Source organism: Saccopteryx bilineata, chromosome 4 (genome assembly GCF_036850765.1).
Source record: "Saccopteryx bilineata isolate mSacBil1 chromosome 4, mSacBil1_pri_phased_curated, whole genome shotgun sequence".
Taxonomy (NCBI): domain Eukaryota; kingdom Metazoa; phylum Chordata; class Mammalia; order Chiroptera; family Emballonuridae; genus Saccopteryx; species Saccopteryx bilineata.
The window spans coordinates 150,339,194-150,363,722 of NC_089493.1; the positions used below are offsets into that span (position 1 = coordinate 150,339,194).

At 40.5% G+C, this 24,529-nt stretch overlaps 1 protein-coding gene, 1 non-coding gene and 1 pseudogene across 5 annotated transcripts in view; all 3 read right to left on the reverse strand.

Moving 5' to 3' along the window:
- LOC136333291 (RCC1 domain-containing protein 1-like) overlaps window positions 1-24,529 on the reverse strand; it is a 241,734-nt gene that overhangs the window by 30,841 nt on the left and 186,364 nt on the right. The window lies entirely within an intron of this gene.
- LOC136335765 (3-oxoacyl-[acyl-carrier-protein] reductase pseudogene) lies at window positions 6,093-6,932 on the reverse strand (annotated as a pseudogene).
- On the reverse strand, window positions 21,215-21,319 carry LOC136337029 (U6 spliceosomal RNA). The gene has a single exon (XR_010731749.1). It is a non-coding gene; the product is annotated as a U6 spliceosomal RNA (small nuclear RNA).

The window sequence follows — 24,529 nt, forward strand, 5'->3', positions numbered from 1 at the left end:
TGGCTTGCCTGGCCCCCTAGTGGCAGGCAACACACAAGTTGATCATCTAGTTTAAACAGTCTCCCCTATTGAGCAAGCCAGACAACTTCATGCCCGGTTTCATATGTCTGCCCATTCTCTCAAATCTCTCCCCATCTCACTCACGCAACCTGCAAACACCTTGTTCACGTATGTAAACAGTGCAGGCCCTTACTACCCTTAGGACCCCTACAACCACAGAGTGTCAATCCTCGAGGCTTACAGCCTAATGCTGTGTGACAAATAGACGTTACTCATGTCCCCCAATTTGGCAAACTCTGCTACGTATACGTAGCAGTAGACACCTCCAGAACCATCTCGGCCATGGCCCTAGAAGGAGAAAAACTACACATGCATGCAATTTGTGCCCTTCAACAGGCCATGCTTTGCCTTGGTGTACCTTGGGAAATTAAAACTGACAATGGGCCCTGTTATACCAGCAGCCAGTTTAAAGCCTTTTGTTCCCAATGGCAAATCACACACCACCTTGGCATTCCTTATAATCCCCAAGGACAAACCATTGTAGAATGGTGACACATAGACATTAAGCTTCAAATTCAAAAAGAAAGGGGGGATATGCCCCAGGCTTCACCCAAAGAAGTGCTCCTCAGTGCTGTATTCACTCTCAATTATTTAACTTTATATTCTGAAGGAGTAGCACCCGCTTATAAACATTGGGGAGGCCATCATAACCAACCAACCCGTTGCCATTAGTATGCTGGAAGGACCCAGCCACAGCTCAGTGGCAGGGACTGCATGCCCTTCTAACACAAGGGAGAGGTTATGCTTGTGTTTTTCCATAAAATAGCTCGCATCCAATTTGGATCCCAGGAAGAAATGTATGGCCACTCCCAGTGTCCCAAGATGACCCCACCGACGACGCCTCCAACACCTGCGAACCCTCCAGTTCAGGAGATGGCCAGCCTCAGCCTTGAACAGCTGCCTGAAGGAGGTCCTTACTCTGTTCCTCCTCATGTGTGCCATTATCACAGCGAACTCCCAGGCATGAGGAGATCCTCACGTCTGGGTGACCGTTCCCCACCCTGGCATAATTATGCCTGTTGAAGTTAATAGCCTACAGTTTCAGCAGTATGTTCCAGTAACTGCTCCCTTAGTCTCCCTTGTGACAATAGTGGCCAGGAATCCCAACAGTGGAACGGCACTATATGAGGTAACCTCATTGACCCATACTTAAGTTTACTCTGAATAATAACACTGTCCCCTTGGAGGGGTAGGTCCTCCTTCAAAATCATACTACAGGGGACTTTGCTGAAAATGGTACTACCAACCAAGGCCTCAGTACTTGGCCTACAAGCCCTCCTCCCCCTAGCTACCAACAGCTGGGCCTGCCCTGCTAACCTTGCCTTCCCAGGGTCACCTCTTTGCCCATTCCTATATGACAAATATCTAAGAACACTCCTAAGAGAAGGAATTCCCTGGAGAGACTGCCGCATTGCCTCTGGCCTGGATGTGCAGACCATCAACCTTGGAGTTTGGCACTGGAGGCTGAGAGACAGAATGCAACCATATGCAGTATGCAGCCCGCAGCAAGCCATCTGTTTCATGTTTGGATGCTGGGACCTTTGTGGGAAGGGGGCGTGCATGGACCTACATCCATTTTTTTACAATCAAAATGGAACTGTGTTTAATGGCACCTAGAAGGTCTCTGTAACACAATGGGATGGAAATGACATCCCAACCCCCTAAGAGGAATCCCCTCTTTAAACCCCTGTTCTATTTCCTAACTAGTCAAACATTACAGAAGCTTGCTTCATTGTTTAATCCAGCTAATCAATTAGCAGATAGTATAATAGATATTATAGTTGTTTTAGTTCTACTAGGTTTCTGTTGCGTAATGTGTAGCATTCAGAAGCTACAACAACAGCAAGCTGTCATTCATCAAGTCCAATTGGCCTTAATTTAAAAAGAAAGGGAAGATGTGGGTGGAGTGCAGAGTGCATTCCTAGCAGCTGTGGCTGATGCAATGCTGTGAGACTACTCCAGCTCCCAGAACCTTCCTGGGCATACCCAGGAAGGGAGCTCACCCGCTATAAGGAAGTGACTCAGTGCCAACCATCCAGCTCCCTGATCTTTTCAGCCATTGGCTTTGAGGAACATGCTGTAACACCCTATAGGCTGAACCTGTATACATAAGCTAGCCTACTTCCTGAAGAAAGTGGATCTGTGTCACTGAACCTGGTCCCAGAGTCGGGTCTTTGCGTCTCTGTTGTCCTCACCCCCGGCAGGACTTGTCCACACTTAAGTCACTTAAGATAGATTTAAGTGACTTTTGATCTACTGTAATCATTATTCTTATAGAACACTCAAATGGTCCTGTCTTGGGTCAGCTGGAGTCTACACAAGTGATTTCTGAAACTTTTTGACATGACACTGCTTGGTTTTGATAAGTTTCCTTCTGGTATCACAAGATGTTTCAGGCTTATCTTGTATTTTCTTCCCCAAACCTGGGATCAACTATTTCTTCAAATATCCTTTGTTTTTGTTTATTTCTTTAGGTAAGAAATCATATTTAGAGACCAAAATTTTGACACTAAGAGTGCTTTTTTTTTTTCAGAGACAGAGAGAGAGTCAGAGAGAGGAATAGACAGGGACAGACAGACAGGAATGGAGAGATGAGAAGCATCAATCATTAGATTTTTGTTGCACATTGCAACACCTTCGCTGTTCATTGATTGCTTTCTTATATGTGCCTTGACCATGGGCCTTCAGCAGACCGAGTAACCCCTTGCTCGAGCCAGCAACTTTGGGTCCAAGCTGGTGAGCTTTTGCTCAAACCAGATGAGCCTGTGCTTATGCTGGCGACCTCGGGGTCTCGAACCTGGATCCTCAGCATCCCAGTCCGACGCTCTATCCACTGCACCACCACCTGGTCAGGCTAAGAGTGCTTATTGATACTAGATTTATTATTGTTTCTAGGCCTTTTCAATAGGCAGAATAAGAAACTTTCTAGCTTCTTTGCATATGTTGTAATTTTTGCTAAATTTTTTTTAATAATAAATGAAAATTTATACCCCCTCAGGGTTTTATGTTGTTGCTCTTTGTTGTTGATGCTCTTTGTTGTTGATGACGCTTGTGTGCTTGTTTAGTGACTTTTCTAGACTAATCCTGTAAACTCAGTATTATTTGTCATGTGTGGCCACTGAAGTCTCTGGTAATTTTACTTAGCAGTCAGCTAATGATTAGATAGCAATTTCTCCATTCCTGAGCCAATAAGTCTCCGACCCTTTTCTGAGAGTTATGTGTATGTGTTGTGACACATCTTAAATGCTTCAGGCATTTTACAACTCTACTTCTGTCTTTATTTCTGCCTATGTCAAGCCTCAAGATCAGCCAGAAGTGAGGAAGTAGAACTTTCTCTCATTTTTCCTGTGTATATACACACAAGCCTGCACAACTATGCAACTTTCTAGTTCTATAGAATATATAGAGCCTTTCATATCCACTGTGGAAATCTCATTTTTCACTTTTTTGTTTGTTTTTTATGTTTTTCGTTAGCCTCTTATTAGCCCCAACTAGTAATGCTACCTTGAGCAGCTGCATTATTAAATAACTGTTGTTAATTGTTTTCAATAAATCCTCTGAGTAGAAGGTTTTTCACACAGAATGAGCTCTCATCAGGTCAAATAAAGACATGCTCTGAGAATGGAGCTTTTCAGTGAGTTTTCAGACAGATCAAATAGAGACAATTCTCTGGGAGTGGGTTTTTGTGGAGCTCTGAACATATTCATCTGGCTTTCACAGCTGTCCTGGTTGTGAGATGGCTGTAAGCAACCATGGAGCAAGGGCTAGGAGGATGGGGTTTGGGCAAGTTAAATCTCACAAACATCTCCATTCTGACCAAAATTGTCGTTTTTCTTGAATAAACATTCCTCAGATTGTTGCAAGCCTTTAATTTCTAGAGTTCTGAAAAAGTTCATTTTGACAGGTTTTTTTCACTGTTCCTTTCGCTCTAATGAAGGAGCAGAATTTTGGAGAACCCGACCACATCATTCCAGAGGTCAAAATTCTAGACAGTTTTTTTTATATATTTAAAAAATCATAAGTTTATACAAATACTTAAAATAAAAAAATTTAATTCACCCAATTGACTTTACACAATCCATTTTTTCCTTTGTTACAATTCCTGTTTTTTTTTTATTTGGCTCTATCCCATCTTTCACACATAACAGGTTCAGATTAAGAATACCTGTACCAATACTACTGCCCACAACAGGAATACTAGAAATAGTTTAATGTTTTTGTAGTTCTTTCTGTCCTTAAAGTTTACCCCACTGTAGCCAAATTACTGTATTTTAGAGTCAATTTGAAAAGTTTCTAGCTGTGTGGGTTTGCTTCTATGTAGATAGGCAAGGGGGGTTGTTTACTTTCATTTTACTTTAAAATGTGTAAAATATTTACATGGTTCCAAAGTCAAATCTATAAAACAAAGTATATTTAAAGAACAATAGCTATTATGCTTATCGCCTCTACCCTATTTGCTCATTCTCCAAGCATAGCCATTTTGATTTTATTTTATTTTATTTATTTATTTTTTAAACCATCTTTAATGTTGCATTTCCTAGATGTGCCTGGAACTGTTAATGCCTAACAAATTCTGTAAATTACCATGCCTGCATTTAGTAGACAATTTGGTTAATAATACTAATTTAATTCCCATTTAACTGGCTTTCTCACATCCTAAATAAACTCTTGTAAGTAAAGAAGACTATTTCAAAGATAAATTCTAAGATAATAATAAATTCATTTTTAAGAAACCTGCAATCTTAATTTTATAGATTTTCCTTTATTACATTTTAATTTTATTTCATATTATTACTCTGCATTTATTTAGTATATCTTATTCAGGCTTTTTGCACTGACTTTTAATGTCAATTCAATCTGATTATATAAAATAATGTTCAGCTCCAATAAAACTATAAAAAATCTTTTTATCTTTTTCTCCACGAAATAGTTCAATTCAAAATAAATGTTCCCTGTTATTTTACTCTCAGTTTGCATCTTTGTCTCTATTTCAGGTATTTTCTTCTAAGTCTAATGCTTTTGTTGCTTGTAATGACACCTAATTTGTTGTTACTGCATATTTATCATTTAGAATTGTTCTTAAGTAATTAAGTATGTGCTATGTAAAATTTTAGGGTAAGAATCATTCAAAATACTCTTTTTAAAATGTCGTTATTTTTATAGCATTTTTAAGTAGCTTGCTCTCCTGAGTGTTTTGTAGATTAAAAAAATACTTCTACTTTCTAAAATGATGAGATCAATTTAGCAGATATTAAAACTTAACATAAGAGTTGCTGCTCATTGTCACTGAGAATTTCTATAGAATGAATCAACTGTACCACACTTATGTTTCTAGACTATTATGCCCAGCTGTTCAACCAGGAGCAATGGCACAGGACAAAAAAACAGACTCCAAACTCATGTCTGCACCAAGCCAATACGTTCTTGTCAACCGGTATAGTAACTGATCATTCAAGGCACATGAAAAAGAACACAATACTGTATTTAACTTGAGCAGGACTGTTAAAGTACTGACAACTAACCAATACCCTATAAATATCTTATTTTGGCAATGGCCCACAAGGTTAATGTCTAGATAATTCAGCCTGATATATAAAATAACTCATGAAAATTAAATTTTATAATTTTCCACTTTTGAGACATAATATATAATTTAAAGTAATACATGCTTATATCACTTGAAAAATGTTTATATACTAAAATCACTATAGTCTATAACAGTGGTTTTCAACTTTTTTCCACTTGGGGACCAATGAAAACAGAATTATTTCGGGGACCACCATGGCAGAAATCCCCCAGAGCATAAGCAAACTGGACTAAGTTCACTGGGTCTCTAATCTTCACACATTAGGATGGTGAACTCTTTTGGAGACTGACACGAAACTTCTGGCAGACTGGTCCACAGACTGGCAGTTGAAAATACTGGTTTATCTGGTACAAATCACTTAGAAAACACAATCAGTCAGACATTGTTCTTTTCAGATATTCATATAAAAATGGAAATCAACATTTGCAGCATGAATAGGTTTGATTAGCAAATTCACCATGTAGATATGACTGTCTAATCAATAAACTGTGCCCTTGAGTCTAATCACCATTATAACCAAGTAATCTGTCAATTATATTATGAGTTGTAATCCCCCATCCACAACCAGAACATGCCCTGTGATATATGGCGATTCTAAAAGAAACACGACCGCGTGGGCCACATCAGTAGGTTCTCCAAATCTCCCAAGAGGGATATTTTTCTTTAGGTGCTCTTCTTTCAAGTCTTTCGTCATATCTGTATGAACAAATCCTGGTGCAACCACGTTCACTCTGATTTTCTTTCTTGCTACTTCTTTAGCAAGAGCGCGTGAGAATCCGACCAGTCCGCCTTTGTTGGCGCTGTACACACACTGGCCGGCATTGTCTTTTAAACCAAGGACACTTCCTACATTAACAATAGACCCTCTCTGTTGTTGAATCATCGTTTTCATGGCAGCTTTACAGGTCAGCATGGAACCCAAAAGGTTAGTATGAAACTGAGTTATCATATCTTCAGTTTTTGTTCTTACTAAAAGGCTGTCTCTGTTAATTCCAGCTGCATTTACCAAAAAGTTAATGGGACCTAAATTTTTCTCCATCTCTTCAAATGTCTTTTGAACATCATGTTCTTTGGCAACATCACAGCTAAATGCCAAATGACCACCGCCGAGGTCACCGGCGCCAGCTTTGGCCACTTGCAGGTTTCTGGCGATGATGGCCAATCGGTAGCCTTTCTGGGCCATTAACTGGGCCACCGCCCTGCCAATGCCCCGGGAGCCTCCAAAGACAGCACAGACTTTGTTCATCTCGGACTAGCGAGTAGCAAACTTGGAAGAAAGAGAGCTAGGAGTGCCAGTCTAGCACTCCTAGATTCGGACTTTTATACCATGGCCGCTATAACGAGCCCAACAGCCGCGAGAAGACGCACTACTCCACCCCTCCTCTTGCCACCGCACCCTGGCCATCCAGGAGGCTGAGAAGAGGTGCTCCAAGCATAGCCATTTTTAATAAACTTTAGTTTATTCCTGTATTGTTATGTTTTATAACTAATATAAGAAAATATGTTTGTGAGTATGTCTTAATCATTACTTTTATACTAATATTTTTACTTAACCCGCTAGGGCTCATATTTTTTTATTATTATCTATTAGTTTCTACCAGGAGCAATATTAAATTTAGCTACTAAGCTCGTCTCTCATCCTTTAGAATCTAATTTGAAAGAATATTCTTTTATTTACAGATAATATCTATAAGGCAAACAGTAAACTTAATCTATTTTTTATATACCCATACTATATTTTCCCAGTTTTTGATAGTTGCACTCTATTACACTGTCAGAACACATAGCCATCACACACCATACTCATACATATACCTTTATAATCTTCATTTAGACCTAGTTCCTCAGATGTTTAATGCTACTACTAGACTTTACATCAATTTCTTCAGTCACTTTACTGTTTAAAAATAGTTCTTTAGTAGGTACCTTAGGAAAGGTTTTTGAAATAATATTTCCTAAATTCTTGCATCTTCAAAATAATTTACCTAAAAGCTTTATAACTGAATGTCAGTTTGATTAGATATAAAATCTTTAATTCATATTTTATTTTCTCTCCTGGCATAAACCATTGCTGTAAAAAATATGTGATGGTGATTTAATTTGCTTTCTCTAAGAAGTGTTTTGCTCCCTTTATAAGAATATAAAAAAATTTTATTTCTGAAATTCCAATGATTTTACAAGAATATGTCTCAGGCCTGACAAACAGTGGCACAGTAGATAGAGCGTCAAACTGGGACCCAGAGGACCCAGATTCAAAACCCCGATGTTGCTGCTTGAGTGCGGGCTCACCAGCTTGAGTGTGGAATCATAGATATGACCCCATGGTTGTTGGCTTAAGTCCAAAGTTCCCTGGCTTGAGCAAGGGGTCCCTCGCTCTGCTGTAGCTCCCTGCCCCAGTCAAGACACATATGAGAAAGCAGTCACTGAACAACTAAGGAGCCTAAGGTGCCGCAACAAAGAATTGATGCTTCTCATCTCATTTCTCTCCCTTCCTGTCTGTCCCTATCTATCCCTCTCTCTGTCTCTGTCACACACAAAAAAAGAATATGTCTCAGTGAAGTTTGTTTTGAGTCATTTTCTCCCAGATACACTGTATCTTTGTAAGTTGTAGTTTTGAGATTTATTTTTATGGTAGGTTTTCTTGAATTATAGTTTTTAGTGTTTGTTCTTTTTAATTGATTGGTTTTCTTTTTCAGAAACTATGATTTTATATGTTTAATCTTTTAAAAATATCTTTTAAATCTATTTTATCTCTAATCTTACTTCTTCATATTATTTTGATTTTCAAATTTTTTCTCCTTTTAATTTTCTAAAAAATAAATTGCATTTATTTATTTATTCTTATATTCAATATATTTTAATCTTCATTTCTGAAATGATTTTTGAATTTTCTAATTCTTGTCTGAGGTAGTTCTGTAACCTCTATTTTCAAATACTTCTATTTTCCAAATACTTCATTGTTTAGTTTTTCTCCTTTGATTTATATTGTTACTTTATTGATTTTATCATTTTATCTTATTTTAGCTTATTTTAAATAATAGGCTTTACGATTTTCATCTCTTTTGTGAGAATGTGTTTTTGCTGTCTGAAAAAATGTTATTATCCTCTTTATTGCATCTTATCAAAATTTTGTATAAACTTTGACCATGGTCTTTTCCTGTATCTCATATTTAAATGAAATAAAATTTTCTTTTACTTTTGCAACAGATAGATAGCCAATAATCATTTTTCTAGTTTCACAACTCTAGAACTCCTTCTGTTTTGTTATTTTCTGATAAGAAATATGTCCTTAAATACTTTTTGAAACTTGTTCCAATTTACCCTCACCTGTTTTTCTTCGTTCCCTCTTTCCTTTGTCCCTTTTGTCCTTTTCCACTCAATTTTGATTCCACTGTTTCCTCAGTGTGGGCAGAAAACTCAGTAAGAGAAGAAAAGAATATATAGCAGTGACAATGTGTAGCACATAAAGCCTAGTATATTTTCTATCAGACCCTTCAAAGTTTGCCAACCGTGTCCTAGAGTAACTCTGCATTTTCTCTGGGGGGGCTCCTCCCCATTCCATGGGGTCTAGGTGGTGCTGTTAGTCATTGTGCACCATCATAGTAGTGAAATAAAACTCAGGTAGGAAACAATAAATGAAGTCTTTCCTAGAGTCGATATGCAGAGATGAGGAAAGAAGTCTTTCTATTAGGGTGCTTAGCCATGGATTTGTGAATCTCAGGCAACTAATGGCCACACTCCTAGTCACATATAGAAAGCTTATTTCCAATAAGAGAAAAAGTTGGGGTGATTTGCCGTGGACCAGCGCAGCTCCAAATAACGGTGCGGAATTAAGGAAACACACTTTGTCAGAACAAAACCTATGGGACTGGGAGGACTCCTCAAACTGCCTGACAGCATCTGAGTGCCTCACAGCCCCAGTTCGCTTTATTATATAGAGCTATGCAAATCAAGGACCCTGATACAAAGTTGCACATCAAAGGCTAAGACAGGAACTCTCCCAAGGCAAAAACAGGATACATTAGTGAAATTTACAAACATCTGAAACAAACAAAGAGTCAGAGGAAGGTCATGTATATTGCTTCCTGCAACCCAAGGAAGGAAGTGGAGTGGGTGCAAACACTCAGCATCAAAGCCAAATATGGAGATGGAGGGGGTAGAACTTAGCCCCCTGCCAAGCCTCGAACCCATAATGGCTTTTTGCCATTAACGGTCTACAACATATCCCCCTTTTCTTTTTAATTTGTGTGCTGAGATTTGTACTCATCTGATTTTCTAATTTGGAGGCAGACGGAAAAAATACAGAACAAACACAAAATTAGTATAGCCAATGCTAACAGATACCCAAAATAAGTATACTAATACATCACAGTGATTAAAGCCTTTAAGCAAACTCTTTAAGTTAATAATACAACAAGAATCTATAAAAGAGTAATATCCTTAAAGTGTTCACCAAGTACAAGTTGGCACCAACACCATTCCAAATCTCTGCAAATGCAACCCAACCCCAGTTCAGTCCATCAAAAACTGTCACAGGAGCAGGAGTCCAGGAAAAGTCCACATTCAGGAGAAGTCCTCATGGTACTGGAATTGCCGTCACACTTCCACACTCTGCAGTTAGCATCAAAGTCCCAATAATCGCTGCTCCCAGCTGGCAATGACCCAGGTAGACTGGAAAAGCCATCTGCAGCACAACTGAAGATGGAGCTTCCGTTTTCTTTAAACTGGAAAGATGAACCCAGGGGTCCTATACTGGAGCTTTACAGCCATGGGGTGGTGAGGAGAACCTTAGGATACACTAAGCTGGGTAGCAGAGGTAAATCTGTAAGTTGGCAAAAAAGGAATTAGGAGTAGGTCCTAGCCTAAACTATGAGTGGGGCATTGAGGCAGGAGGAATAAAGGAAAGACTATATATTAATCAAAGCAACAGAAAACAGGATTATCAATACCCACAACAGAGATCTTCGAGGGAAGAATAAAAAAACCTGACTATTCAGGCAAGACATAGTTAAATGGCCCTTGTATAAATGAGACCAGTCTACCGGCTACTTGGAAGAAATACCCCAGGCTTGTCCACAGTGTCATAGATGGGGCCAATGGCCCTGGGCACCTTTTAGCCTTCAGTGGCAAATCCCAGTATTCTGGGCAAGGTTAGATCACAGGTGGCTGGAGCAGGGCTGGAAGAGACTGAACCCTCCCTTAGAGGAGCGAGGGGGAAGCCTACCTTCCAGTGTGTCCCTTCTTCCTCACAGCAAAGGCATGTAAGCCTGGCAGGCTTTGGCTTAAATGACCATCCTTTCCACTATTGAAGCAGGGCCCTGATGAAGTTCCAGTTGGAGCATTGGAGCCTCTGAGGGCGTATGCCAAGAGCTCTCCTTTGGGCTTTTTTTTTTTGCCTCTTGGTACCTTAAAAGCCATGCTCAGAAGATCTCGCTGAGGGGTTTGAGAGTCCCTATCTGCCTATATATCTGGAGCTATTCAGAAAAGAACAAAACAGTGTAATTAGCTGGAATCAAATAAAAATAAAAAAGGGGTAGTAGTTTGCAGGACAAAAAATTTGGCATCTCTTGTACATCAGCATTCAGAAGAAACTGTTTGAAGTAAAAAGTGTAACAGGGTAGGCCTGCAGGAGCTCCAGGACATGACTCCCCCCCCTTCTTATTATTTACAATTGAATCTTCAAGCAAATGTTAAGCACACTTTACAATATTTTGACTTCAAATATTGCAAGAAATTCTTGACTTTATTAACTTTTAACAAAAATAGAGTAAATGCACCTTCAAGCAACATTCCCACACTTATCAAAACACCCCCTTAATATTAATTAACAGGCACCTTAAAGAGTACATATCAAAACTGGAAAATCCCAGTGTGATCTTCATTATTCTCCTACAGCAAAAAAAATCTTTACACATTTATTATGTAAATCTATGCTGCTTCAAGCCTTCCACTTGTGACCTGGAGCAGCCTGGCCAAACCAGCAAGTCTTTTGGATCCAAAATGAGCGTGCTTTACTTGTTTCAAACAAAATTATATTTATATAGGGAAGTGAAATTATCCCCATTTTGTTTTCAATACTAGAGCCGGCACTTCCAAAACTATTATCATCATTACTTTTCATGTAAGGACTTAATTCAGGCCTTATAAACAAAAACACTTAGACATTATACAAAGACTTCACATACAATCACACAAATCAAGAGTGAAACCCGGGGTTTTAGAGATTAAACTATGGCCTGCTTGATCTTAAGTAGGCCTACCTTAATAGGAACATAATAAGGATATATATTAAACAGAGATCTCTCTCAAAAAATCTCAAGACAGCCGTATGAGATTTCTGTTCAGCAATACCCAAATCAGGCCACCTTTCACCCTCTTTTCAAGCAATGGAGCAGGAAAATAAAATGATCTAAAACATTAAAAAAATTAGATAATAATAATTGAGAAAGGGAAGAGAGCATAGTAAAATAAGCCTCATACAATTGCTCTTGTGAAGTGAATCTCTCATCTAGAATCATGGTGTCTCACCAGTCATTCAGGGATCCACCGAGGAGCTTTAGCAGACCTAGGAAAAACACACATATATCCTCGGCCCCATAAGAGAACAGGGTCTGGCCCTTGCCAGATTCCTGTAAGTGGGTCCCTCCATCACACTTCAGGGAAGGCTTTCCTTGCAGGGTTCCAGAGTCTCTCTGCTGCTGAATGACCCTGTACATCAGTATTCAAAAAATTAAAGTGAAAAGAACATGACAAAGAGGATTTGCAGGAGTTTCCTAATACTTAAGTTGCTATTTGGCTCCTAACTCTGAACACACCTCACAATGCACTAACCAAATCAGTAATACTTAAGGATCTACATTCTATTCTACTTAAATTTAAATGAGCGCTCCTTACAAGTTCTAAAAACATTTTATTTTTTCTAAATATTAGAGCCAGCATTTCCAACCTTTGCATGCAAAAACAAACTTAATTCAGGCCTTAAAAACAGACACATTTTGACAACATTAAACAAAGACTAAACAGAGACAAGAATTAGACGAACCAGACAAACCAGAGAGAAACCCAGGATTTCAGAGCACATCCAGATTAGAAAGATGCCTGCCTGATATTAGTCAGGGCATTTTCTGACAGAGGGACTGAAGGATGTGACTAAACAAAATCTCCCCGAGAAAATTTGCTCTCAGCAGCTGCTGGGATATTTTCCATAGTCAGATCCAACACAGGTCCCCTGCCTCAACCTCCAGGCAAAGAACAAGAAACAAAATGATAGTTCAGAAGATCATAGCCAAACATTAAAGAAAATCAGATCAGGACAGGAAAAGCTGTAACTTTCCTAATACCTGAATCTCCTATCCATTCTCAAATTCTATAGTTGCTATAACTGGTGGCTCAGGTTGACTATGCTGATATTTTTCTCCTACCTCAACAGCCCCTTCATGAAAGTCCAACTTCCACAGTAAATAATCACCCCCGGAGAGACAAGCACAAGCAATCACCTTCCAGTCATTTGGGGGAAGAGCCTTTGCCCTAATAGTATCTAATAAACCAAGTGAAAAAAGGGCAGTAGGCCCATACTGAACACAAGCAAGTTTAAGCTCTTTCAGAGTTCTAAAAGGTACAGGTTCATGTTCTCGCACTAGTCTCCCTGTATCATCCTGTATTTCTACAACAGGAAAATGGGTAAAGCCATCATTTATTGTTTCCCCTACATTTTGAGCCTGGTAATCAGCCTGATAAGGGAACAGAGGAGCAGAGGGTTGAATGTAGGAAGGAGCTGAGGGCAGCGGAGGCCCCGCGGCTAAGGCAGCCAGAGCCACGGATTTTTCATCCCCTCTGTCATCCTCAGACTCCAAGTTATCCTTGTATTCACATCCCTCTGTTTTCAGCTCACCCTGATACTCTTCAGACAATGATTTGTCTTCATACAGAAACATTCCTACATAAAGGTCCCTTACTTTTGACCCTATCTGTCCCATAGTCTTTTACTCCCAACTACACTTTCCCCAAAAACTTTCTTTACTCACTGTGCGCACTTCACTTTGGGGAGTTCCGTCACCTTCCTTCAGTTTTAGTTTCCTCGTACTCATACTCAAGTCCCTGTTCGGGCGCCACTTGCTGTGGACCAGCGCAGCTCCAAATAACGGTGCGGAATTAAGGAAACACACTTTGTCAGAACAAAACCGATGGGACCAGGAGGACTCCTCAAACTGCCTGACAGCATCTGAGTGCCTCACAGCCCCAGTTCGCTTTATTATATAGAGCTATGCAAATCAAGGACCCTGATACAAAGTTGCACATCAAAGGCTAAGACAGGAACTCTCCCAAGGCAAAAACAGGATACATTAGTGAAATTTACAAACATCTGAAACAAACAAAGAGTCAGAGGAAGGTCATGTATATTGCTTCCTGCAACCCAAGGAAGGAAGTGGAGTGGGTGCAAACACTCAGCATCAAAGCCAAATATGGAGATGGAGGGGGTAGAACTTAGCCCCCTGCCAAGGGGGCTCGAATCCATAATGGCTTTTTGCCATTAACGGTCCACAACAGTGATTAATGGAATCTCTGAATCAAGCTGAGGCATCTGAATCCCTGGACTTTCCAGTTAGTTACTTGAACTAGTTAATTCCCTGTTTTGCTTGAGCTTGTTTGATGGGCATTCTAATCTGAAACCCAAAATCCAGCCTAACACAACTGTATACATAAAAGCACATGCATGTGGCCATTTACAAGGTTTTTCTCAAATTATTCCTTACTAAGTCTGGGTTTTTTAGTTATAAGAGAATTAAATACTAATAAAAGGAATAAAAGCTTAATAAGCGATGCTAGAGAAATTACTTTGTGAACAAGAGAATACCATAGCTAAAATTTTATGAATTAGTCTAAATTTGTTGAAGGTATGTGCTTAAATAAATTCAGCCTATGGCTAATAACTATAATAAAGAGGGTAATTGGGCTAATGACAGCAGCTAACATCACATGGTACAGTGTTGGTAGAATGTTAATTATGGAATCTAAATGACTGTTCTGTAGAATGGAGCTCATCAAAATCACCAGTGGAGCTTTTTTCAAAAACCCGATTTTGAAAGGCTGCACCAATGACCTATGATGGTAACCCTGATAAACAGGAAAGTTTTAGAACCACTGCTCTATCTGGGCACCTTTATCTTTAAATATTATGTGTATTTTATATTTTGCTTACTTTGGAGTTTTTTAAATGGTAGAGGTTCAAAGTCCTTATTTCTGTCATCTCTAAACATATAGTCATAGCACCACCAGATGGTCTCAGCAATCTGCGTAAGCTTTCAGCTGACTACACTAGTGATAGCAGTGATGTGGGGAAAGTGTGTCGATCCTTTACAGCAAGGTCAGATCAAAACCAAAAATTAACAATGACTAAGGTATCAGAAAGCCACAGAGCAAACATGAAAACTCATTAAGATGTTTTATGATCCCTTTAGAGCAACAGTTTATCTTGAATAAGAGAGTGAACAAGAATCTGACTCAGATAAATAATTTAGGGTTGGCTTTAATTAGCTCTGACGTGATTCTCTGGATACTAAAATCATTCATGTGTAATCATGACAGATGCCAAGCCCTCGGGTTTTTGAAAGCAATCTCTTTCCCCTCATCTTTAGAGTGGCCGAAAGGATCACCAACCACCAAAGGCTCTTGGAGACACTACAGTGGGGCAACAAGAGGCCCGGATAGCTGCCAACTAGCTTTACAAGTCCCAGGAATGAAACAAGATGCTCAATGGTGATAGAGAAAGGACTCAGTGTGCTGTGAAGTGAGAGCCTCTGGGCCGCATTCACAGGGGAGAGCTCACTCCAGTTTCATTGACAGCTGCCCTCCCATTTCACCACACTAATAAATAGTGTCCTATTATTCTGCTTAATGCCAGAGAAATGGATGAGAAAGAAAAGCAGGCCAGGAAGAAACACATTCCTACCGTTTTCCTAATGATTTTATTTTTTATATAGCAACAGAGAGATAGATAGGGACAGACAGACAGGAATGGAGAAAGATGAGAAGCATTAGTCATCAGCTTTCCATTGTGACACCTTAGTTGTTCATTGATTCCTTTCTCATATGTGCCTTGACCATGGGCCTTCAGCAGACTGAGTAACCCCTTGCTTGAGCCAGTGACCTTGGGTCCAAGCTGGTGAGCTTTGCTCAAACCAGATGAGCCCGCGCTCAAGCTGGCAACCTCAGGGTCTCGAACCTGGGTCCTCCGCATCCCAGTCCGATGCTCTATCCACTGCACTACAGTCTGGTCAGGCCCTAATGATTTTTTTCTTTATAAAAAAAAAACCCAAAACTTTTTTTTCTGTACATTTTTTCTTGAAGTCTCTGAAATCTATGGAGACTAGTTCTTGTTCTGGGTGAGAGAGGAGGTCAAAATGATGCCTATCCTGTGTTTTGCTTAATTTGCTCCAAAACAGTAAATACATTTCTCCCTGATTGGATCTTGTAAGAACTCAGCTTGGCTATTTCCCAGGCAGCTTTAGAAGCTGGCTAAAAATTAGAACTTGGGTCACAGATTAGAAAATAATTCTTTGAATAACCCTCCTGGCTTTCTCACACATCCTGTCCCCAACCACTTCCTAGAAGCTTAAAATGACTTGCAGCAATAGTTTTTTATACACTTCTATCTTAATCCAGTCTGGAATGAGGACCTCCGGTCAAGGCCCTTACTAACAGCAGCAGCAGCAGCAGCAGAAACAGACAACAAACCAATTTGACTAACATTATTAGATCTGATTTCACAGCAATTCTTTGAGGGAAGAACTACCATCTTCATTCCATGGACTAACAGACTGGGAGTCAGAAGTTAAGCTAGAAAGGGAGAGAGGGCAGGCCCTTAAAATTCAAGTCTTTTAGCAATAACTTAATTCAAGAATGTGAATCTTGATGTTCAAAAAAATTACATCACCTGCCCTAGTTATCACAGCTAATTCATTGCAACCCTGAAATGGACTGGTTAAATAAACAGTGGAACCAAAAATATCTGCCTCTCAAATGTTAATAGGAGTCTGAACCTGAAACTCTGGTGTTGCTTCGAAGGGCTTCCATGGAAGATGGAATGGCTTTGCTCTGTCATGTTCTAGAGAGCTCGTTAGTGACATATTGGGGGAGTGGATTTTTTTCTTGATATAAGAAAATATATCTAATGCTTATAATCACCAATCATATAAGTCAGATGTGAAGAGATGGGCATTCAGAGATGGCCTAAAAGTTCAGGCCAGCCAAGGAGATTTAAGCCACTTGTGGGTTCAGGAAACATCTCTGGTCCCTTCTAGCCCCAGGATCTCTATCAGGCCCTGGAAAAGTGAGGAGGAGGAAAGGAGGCTTTGAAAGTGGAAGTGATGATTCAGTGAAGATGATGGCTACATATTTACACCCAATAGTGATCCAGAGAATAATGCACAAATTTTTCTTTATTTTCCAAGATCCAAGTAGGGAGAGTAGAGGTCAATGGAGTATGAACTGATACAATTGAAGTTAGAGACACAAAGGAATGGAAGAAAACAATCACACAGGGAAGAAAGAAAACAAGAAACATGCTGTATTTCCTCAGCGAGGACCTTCTGAAGGGATACTACCTCTCAAACCTGATAATACTCGACAAACTCAGCTCCTTAAGTTTTTTATAAAAATAAGACAAAGGCATCACCTACCTGAAAAAAAATGTACAACCTATTTTTGGTTCATGTCTTCACTTCTTCCATGTAGAAATATTTAACCAAGCATTATGATTGGTATTATGGGTTGGCTGAATTATGTCCTTTATAAAATATTTATATATGCTGATGTTCTAGCCCCTAGTACTTCATGCTGTGGCCTTACTTGAAAATAGGGTCTTTTACAGAGGTAATCAAGTTAAAATGAGGTTATTAGGGTGGGCTATAATCAAATATGACTTGTGTCTTTATAAAATAAAAAGAAAGAAATACAAAGGGTGGGATTTAAATACATAAAGAGGCACAGAGGGAGAACACCATGTGAATAAGAAGGAAGAGATCAGTGTGATGCATCTACAGCCAAGGAAGAGCAAGATTGCCAGTGACCACTGAATGCCAGGAGAGAAGCATGGAACAGACTCTCCTGCAAAGTCCTCCGGAGGAACCAACCCTGCAGACAAACTCAGTCTTGGGCTTCTAGCTTCCAGAACTATGAGACAATAATTTTCTGCTGTTTAAGGCACCTTGTTCACAGTATTTTGCTACAGTTGCCCTAACAAACTAGCACAATGGTGATTCTGAGTTTCACTTTTCTGAGAAACCACTTTCTAGTAAAGGTCTGGAATGCTCTGAAATTGTGAAGCTCAAAAGCAAGTTAAAGCGAAAAATAACCATAAAGGATATTGAGTACAACTCTAGCTTTACAGACAAGAGACACTCTTGAAATTCAAGAAAAGTGAGTGACTTGCCCAAGGGAAATGCAAATCAAAACCACAATAAGATACCACCTCACACAATAAGACAAGAAATAACAAGTGTTGAAGAGAATGTAGAGAAAAAAGAATCCTCATTTACTGCTGGTGGGAATGTAAATTGATACAGCAACTATGAAAAACAGATAGAGTTTTCTTTAACAATTAAGATTAACTCTGGCTCAGTGATAGAGTGTAGGCCCAGCGTGTGGAAGTCCCAGGTTCAATTCCTGGCTAGGGCACACAGGAGAAGCGCCCATCTGCTTCTCCACTCTTCCCTTTCCCTTCCTCTCTACCTCTCTCTTCCCTTTCGCAGCCAAGGCTCCAAAGGAGCAAATTTGGCCTGGGCGCTGAGGATGGCTCCATGGCCTCTGCCTCGGGCACTAGAATGGTTCTGGTTATAATTGAGCAATGCCCCAGAGGGGCCAAGCATCGTCCCCTAGTGGGCATGCCGGGTGGATCCCGGTTGGGTGCATGTAGGAGTCTGTCTACCTCCCCACTTCTCACTGCATAAAAAAAGAACAATTAAGACTAGAGCTCCCATATGACCCAGCAACCCTTCTTCCTGGTATCTACCTAAAAAGAATTGAAAACACTTATTCATAAAGATATATGTACCCCTATATTCACTGCAGCATTATTCACAGTGGCTAAGACATGGAAACATGTCCTTTCATGGGTTATTGGATAAAGAAGACGTGGAACATATAAACAATGGAATACTACTCAGTCATAAGAAAAGATGAAATACTGCCATTTGCAACACCATGGATGAATCTTGAGTGTCAGGCTAAGTGAAATAAGCCAGATAGAAAAAGACAAAGAATCATATGATTCACTCATATATAGTATATAAAACAGAAAGTAAGAAACAAACTCATGGACACAGACAATAATGGTTATCAGAAAAGAAGGGGAGTAGGGAGAGACTGAAGAGGGTAAATGTGGCCAAATACATGGTGACTGAAGAAGACTAGACTTCGGGTGGTGGGCACACAATGCAATAGACAGATGATATATTACAGAAGTGTATACTTAAAACTTATATAATCTTATTAACCAATGTCATCCTAATAAATGTAATAAAAAAGAGAGCATTGGACTACCAAGAACCCTGGGAACAACAGCAAGGAAAGAGGCTCAGCTTCTGAGACAGGAGCTGAGAGATATGCGCAGAGAGAGCAGATTCAAGCCCAGTCTTTGCCTAAGGAAAGCACAGGAAAGCTAGGAGTAGGCTGCTGTCAACAGCTTCAGGTCTCATCTTTTAGCTTATTCATTCAGCAGATGCTCATTGGGTGTCTACTCTGTTTATGCTGGGCTCAGTGTTGGGAAATGCCAGAGAACTAACTGCTCCTGGCTGCCTCTCTGATCTTCTATCATCTCTCCCTCTCCTGATAAATGCAGCCACTTTTGCCCTTCTGTACCACAACTTCTCCAAGGTCTTTTTCCCATCAGGATCTCTGCACCTGCAGTTCCCATCCTTGGCATTTTCTGTTCCCCATTCATCAAATGGGTAAGCTTATACATCAGTTTCTCAGCAAGGGTGGCCCTAACCACCCAACTGATGTGATTCTTCCTTTATTTTCATCTTTGGACTTATTTGTATCTAATGTTCTTTCCAATTTTTGTTTACTTTCCCTCCCTGTTGAATTTAGCTCTATGAGATCATGAACTTCATCTGTTTTGAAGTCTGTTGTATCTGCAATGTTTTGAGTAATGCCTAGCAAGTAGTCTATAAATATTTATCAAATAAATTTATAAGCAAGAAATTGTGCTTCCATTTAGGGATTGTGTCAGTTTTGTTTTCTGAGAAGCCTGTGGTTTGTAAACTAGAGAAACTATCATGTGAGCTGTGTGGCTGAGATGGCTCTGTGTGTAGCAGCACCCTGTCTCTCTGTCTTGAGTAATAGAACTCCAGAGGAGATCACTGCTCCTGGCATCCTTACAGCATGAACTTGGTCAATGGATTTGGGGCTCAGATGCTGCCCAGCCTTCTCTCCCTTCCTGCTACCTAGATGATGTCAGAATCTAAAGCAACAATTTTGGATTCAGAGATGGAAATTGTATGTTGAGAATGACAGCTCCCTTGCCAGCCTTGAACACCTTACCCTTGAACTATTACGTAGGGAAAATAAGCTTTCAAATTATGTTAGCCCTCGAATTGGGGGTTTCTGAGTTACAGATAAGCCAGTATTCTGACTAATATCAGTTTTTAAGTCTTTTTCATCACTTCAGCATGTTCTTGCTGCACTGGACTGCTCTTGCCAGAAACTACACCCAAATACTATCTCCATAGTTTTTATTTTTTTATCCTTACTATGTTTTCAAGTTAGTTTCTATAACCCAAAACATAGTGCATTTGCAACCTTTCACTTGCAGAAAGGGAAACACATATAGTGAATGCCCATTAGGATCCAATTACTATGCTAATGCCTTGCCTATAATATCTTGTTTAATTCTCCCAATAGATCTGTGAATCCAATGCCGTTATTTTGACTTTATAAGCAATAGGTCCAGAGAGATTATATATTTTTTTTTATTCATTTTTAGAGAGGAGAGAGAGAGAGGGAGAGAGAGAAACAGAGAGAGAGAAAGGGGGAGGAGCTGGAAGCATCAACTCCCATATGTGCCTTGACCAGGCAAGCCCAGGGTTTCGAACCGGCGACCTCAGCATTTCCAGGTCGACGCTTTATCCACTGCGCCACCACAGGTCAGGCGAGAGATTATATATCTTATCCAAGGTCACACAGCTAGTACATTGGGGACTTAGGCTTTGAACTCAGATGATGTCCATCTTGGCTCTTTCCACGGCTCTGTGCTTACTCATTCCACTACACTGTGAAATGTTGAGGACTGAGGGCTTGCATTGTGGTTTTTAGATTTCTTTTGCTTTTGGCTATAACTGATTTCATTCATGTAATTTCATGAATTTTACTTCATAGTTTGCTGGTATCTTTATCCAACCCTCCTACCCTTAGGGCTTGTTTTTTTTTATAAATTGTGATAAAATATTCATAATGTAAAATGTTGCCATTTGGCTATTTTTTAAGTGTACAATGCAGTGGCATTAGGTGCCTTCACATTGTTGGACAGCCATCACCACTTTCCATCTCCAGAATTTTTCCAACAACCTTGAAAAAATGTGAGACCTTTCATGAGTGTGCATCACTCTTACACAGGGGCCATGCTAATCTTGTCTGCATTGTTTGATTTTAGTATACCAGCTGCCAAGTGAGCACAAAGGGCTACACTTAAGTCACTGATTTTCCTAATTCTTGGCTGCGCTCCCCCTTTTCTTACTTTACTTCTGTGACCTGCTGCCTGCCACTTAGTAAGAAAATGCAGTGTCTAGAGTGTGGTGGTTACCAGGGGTGGGGGGAGGGAGGACATGGGAGGGAGGGAGGGAGAGCGTTAGGGGGAGGGGGAGGGGCACAGAGAACTAGATAGAGGGTGGCGGAGGACAATCTGACTTTGGGCGAGGGGTACGCAACATAATTTAATGACAAAATAACCTAGACATGTTTTCTTTGAATATATGTACCCTGATTTATTAATGTCATCCCATTACCATTAATAAAAATTTATTTAAAAAAAAAGAAAAAAAAAGAAAATGCAGTGTCTTAGTCATGGATGTGGCTGTTCAGAGCTATGAGCAAGAGGAAAGGGAAATAAACAGGATTCTGTGTGAAACTGCCTGGCTTAGATTGCACTTCCTTCTCTGCCCCACCAATTCCCAGAAGTCTGAGCAAGGATGCAGGAGATTCACAAGCTGCCTAGTTCAAATCTGAGTCATCTTGAAGTTTCTTACTCCTACAAATGAGTTTGTGATTCTGGTTTGCTCTAATTTGGGGTCATTGAAGGGAGACTCGGCTTCATGCTAGGGCTGGAAGGAGGTGGGGCTCCTCTGTCCTCCGGTGCATGAATAAGACCACTGAGGCCCCCGTCAGGCAGGAATCCTGACCCTGTCAAAGCTTTCTTCACCTTGACATCTGCTGGTGAGTCTCATCCAATACCCTCCAATCCTCTCTTATGTTCACTGAACAAGCTCTCTCCCTAGAGCCTTTTAAAAGTCTATTTAGTAGCCTCAAGCCCCCTCAGCTCCTCATAGCAGGGTCCTTTGACCTCTTGTGTGCCTTAGGCCAGGTCGGTGGGTCACTAGATGACCTTTAAAAAACTGGCACTGTCATAGATGCTATGCTTTGCCACCCAGATCCCCACAGCAGACTGCAGGATTTGCTCCCCAGCTGTGGGGAATGTTGGTGACTAATGGCCCGACCCACAGCTGCAGTCCCCTCGGACAGCCCCTTCCCAGAGCAGCCTGCACCCAGTAGCTGGGGCTCTGAGCTGGACGACACCAAGGGCAGTCCTTGCTCCAAGCTCTCCATGGGGCTGCCCGGCCAGGCAGAACTGCTGCACGCAGCTCTTCCCTCTCAACAGTTTGGCACTTTTCCCTCCCCCATGGTGCCAACCCAGCTGCTCCTCTAATAAAACTCCTGCCCACTGATTGCCCACCAGAGACTGTCACCTGGGAGGCTGACCTGCCACCACTCCAAATAAAAACAATAATGAGGTTTTAGTTAGTAAACGTTAATGGGTGGTTTACATATGACACGTTATGTCAATCCCATTAAATGTTCACTTTAGTATTCACAAACATTTAAAGTGTCATTACCTCTGATAACAAACTGTAGGTTCAAATTACTCATTTTATGTAAATTCCCAGCCTGTATAAATAGTTACTCAGAAATCATAACTTATTATAAATTAAATACACACAGTCACATAATTTCAAAAGCAGAACTATTAGATTGAATAGTATGACCCTTACCATCAGACTGAGATGCAGAAGACCCAGGTTCAAAACCCCAAGGTCACTGGCTTGAGTGCAAGCTCATCTGGTTTGAGCAAGGCTCACCATCTTGAACCCCAAGGTCACCCTTTTGAGCATGGGATCATAGATATGACCCCATAGTCACTGACTTGAGCCCAAAGGTTGCTGGCCTGAAGTCCAAGGTCATTGGCTTGAGCAAGGGGTCACTCACTCTGCTGGAGTCCCCCACTCAAGGCACATATGAGAAAGCAATCAATGAACAACTAAGGTTCCGCAACAAAAAACTGATGCTTCTTATATCTCTCCCTTCCTGTCTGTCTGTCCCTATCTGTCCCTCTCTCTGTCTCTATCTCTGTCACACACACACACACACACACAAAAAAAAATAGTATGAGATTGTTAGTAAGTGCCTGTTTTTGCAGCCTGGCCTGTGGTTGCGCAGTGGGTAAAGCATTGACCTGGAATATTGAGGTCGCTGGGTAGAAACCCTGAACCTGCCTGGTCCAGGCACATATGATAAACAATCAAGGAACAATTGAGTTGATACTCAGAAGCAAGCGAGTTGATACTCCTCGCTCCCCCACCCTCTCTGCTCTCTGTAAAGTCAATAAATAAAATCTTTAAAAAAATGCATTTTATTTTTCTCTTTAAAAAACAATCACATATGGTTCAACATAATATCCTGTCAAAAATATTTACCAAAAAATTATAATTTGGGATGTAGATAGATTCTAACGTGTTTGCTTTTCAACAGTAAGCATCGTAGGGGATACAAAGATGTTAAAAGCAGACTTGCTTCTTTGCAATAAAGATGCTGCAAGCAGAACCTAAAGAAAAAGTCAAGATATGCCAAGACTTGGGGGCAAATAAAGAAAACTGGAGCAAGTCCTACCTCACTCTATGGACCGTTGTCCTCTCCCTCTCTCCATTTCCTCCTTTCTTTTAATAGAAAGAGAGACAGACATATAAATAGGAACAGATAGACAGAAAGGCACAGAGATGAGAAGCATCAACTCATAGTTGTGGCACCATATTAATTGCTTTCTCATATATGCCTTGGCCTGATTGGGGGGGGGGGGGGCTCTAGCTGAGCCAGTGACTCCTTGCTCAAGCCAGCAACCTTGGACTTCAAGCCATTGACCATGGGGTTCATGTCTATGATCCCATGCTCAAGCTCAGGGTTTCAAACCTTGGTCCTCAGCATCCCAGAGTGATGCTGTATCCACTGTGCCACTGCCCGGTTAGGCCTCCTTTACTTCTTTCTACTCCACTTTCTCTTCTAGAGATTCTTTTGGTCTGCAGGAAAGCATGGCATGGGAAGGGACTACAGCAGTGGTTCTCAAAGTGTGCACCCTAGAAGATTTCCAGGTGCACCCTATGGTATTCTAGAGAAATATCTGCCTGTTGGGGACCAAAAAAACCAACAGGGTTTTTGGAGTTTAGTTTTTGGGGGGACAGAGGTGTGGGGAATTGACTGTAAACTGACAGTCTGCCCAACCCCTCACCTCACTTACCTGATTAGGTTGCAAAGGCTATTAAGCTGTGGTGCTGGATTGTTTACACTACCTGCCCTGTTCCCTGGAAAGACTGGAGGCAAGTTTCTTCTTTGTTTGGTGTA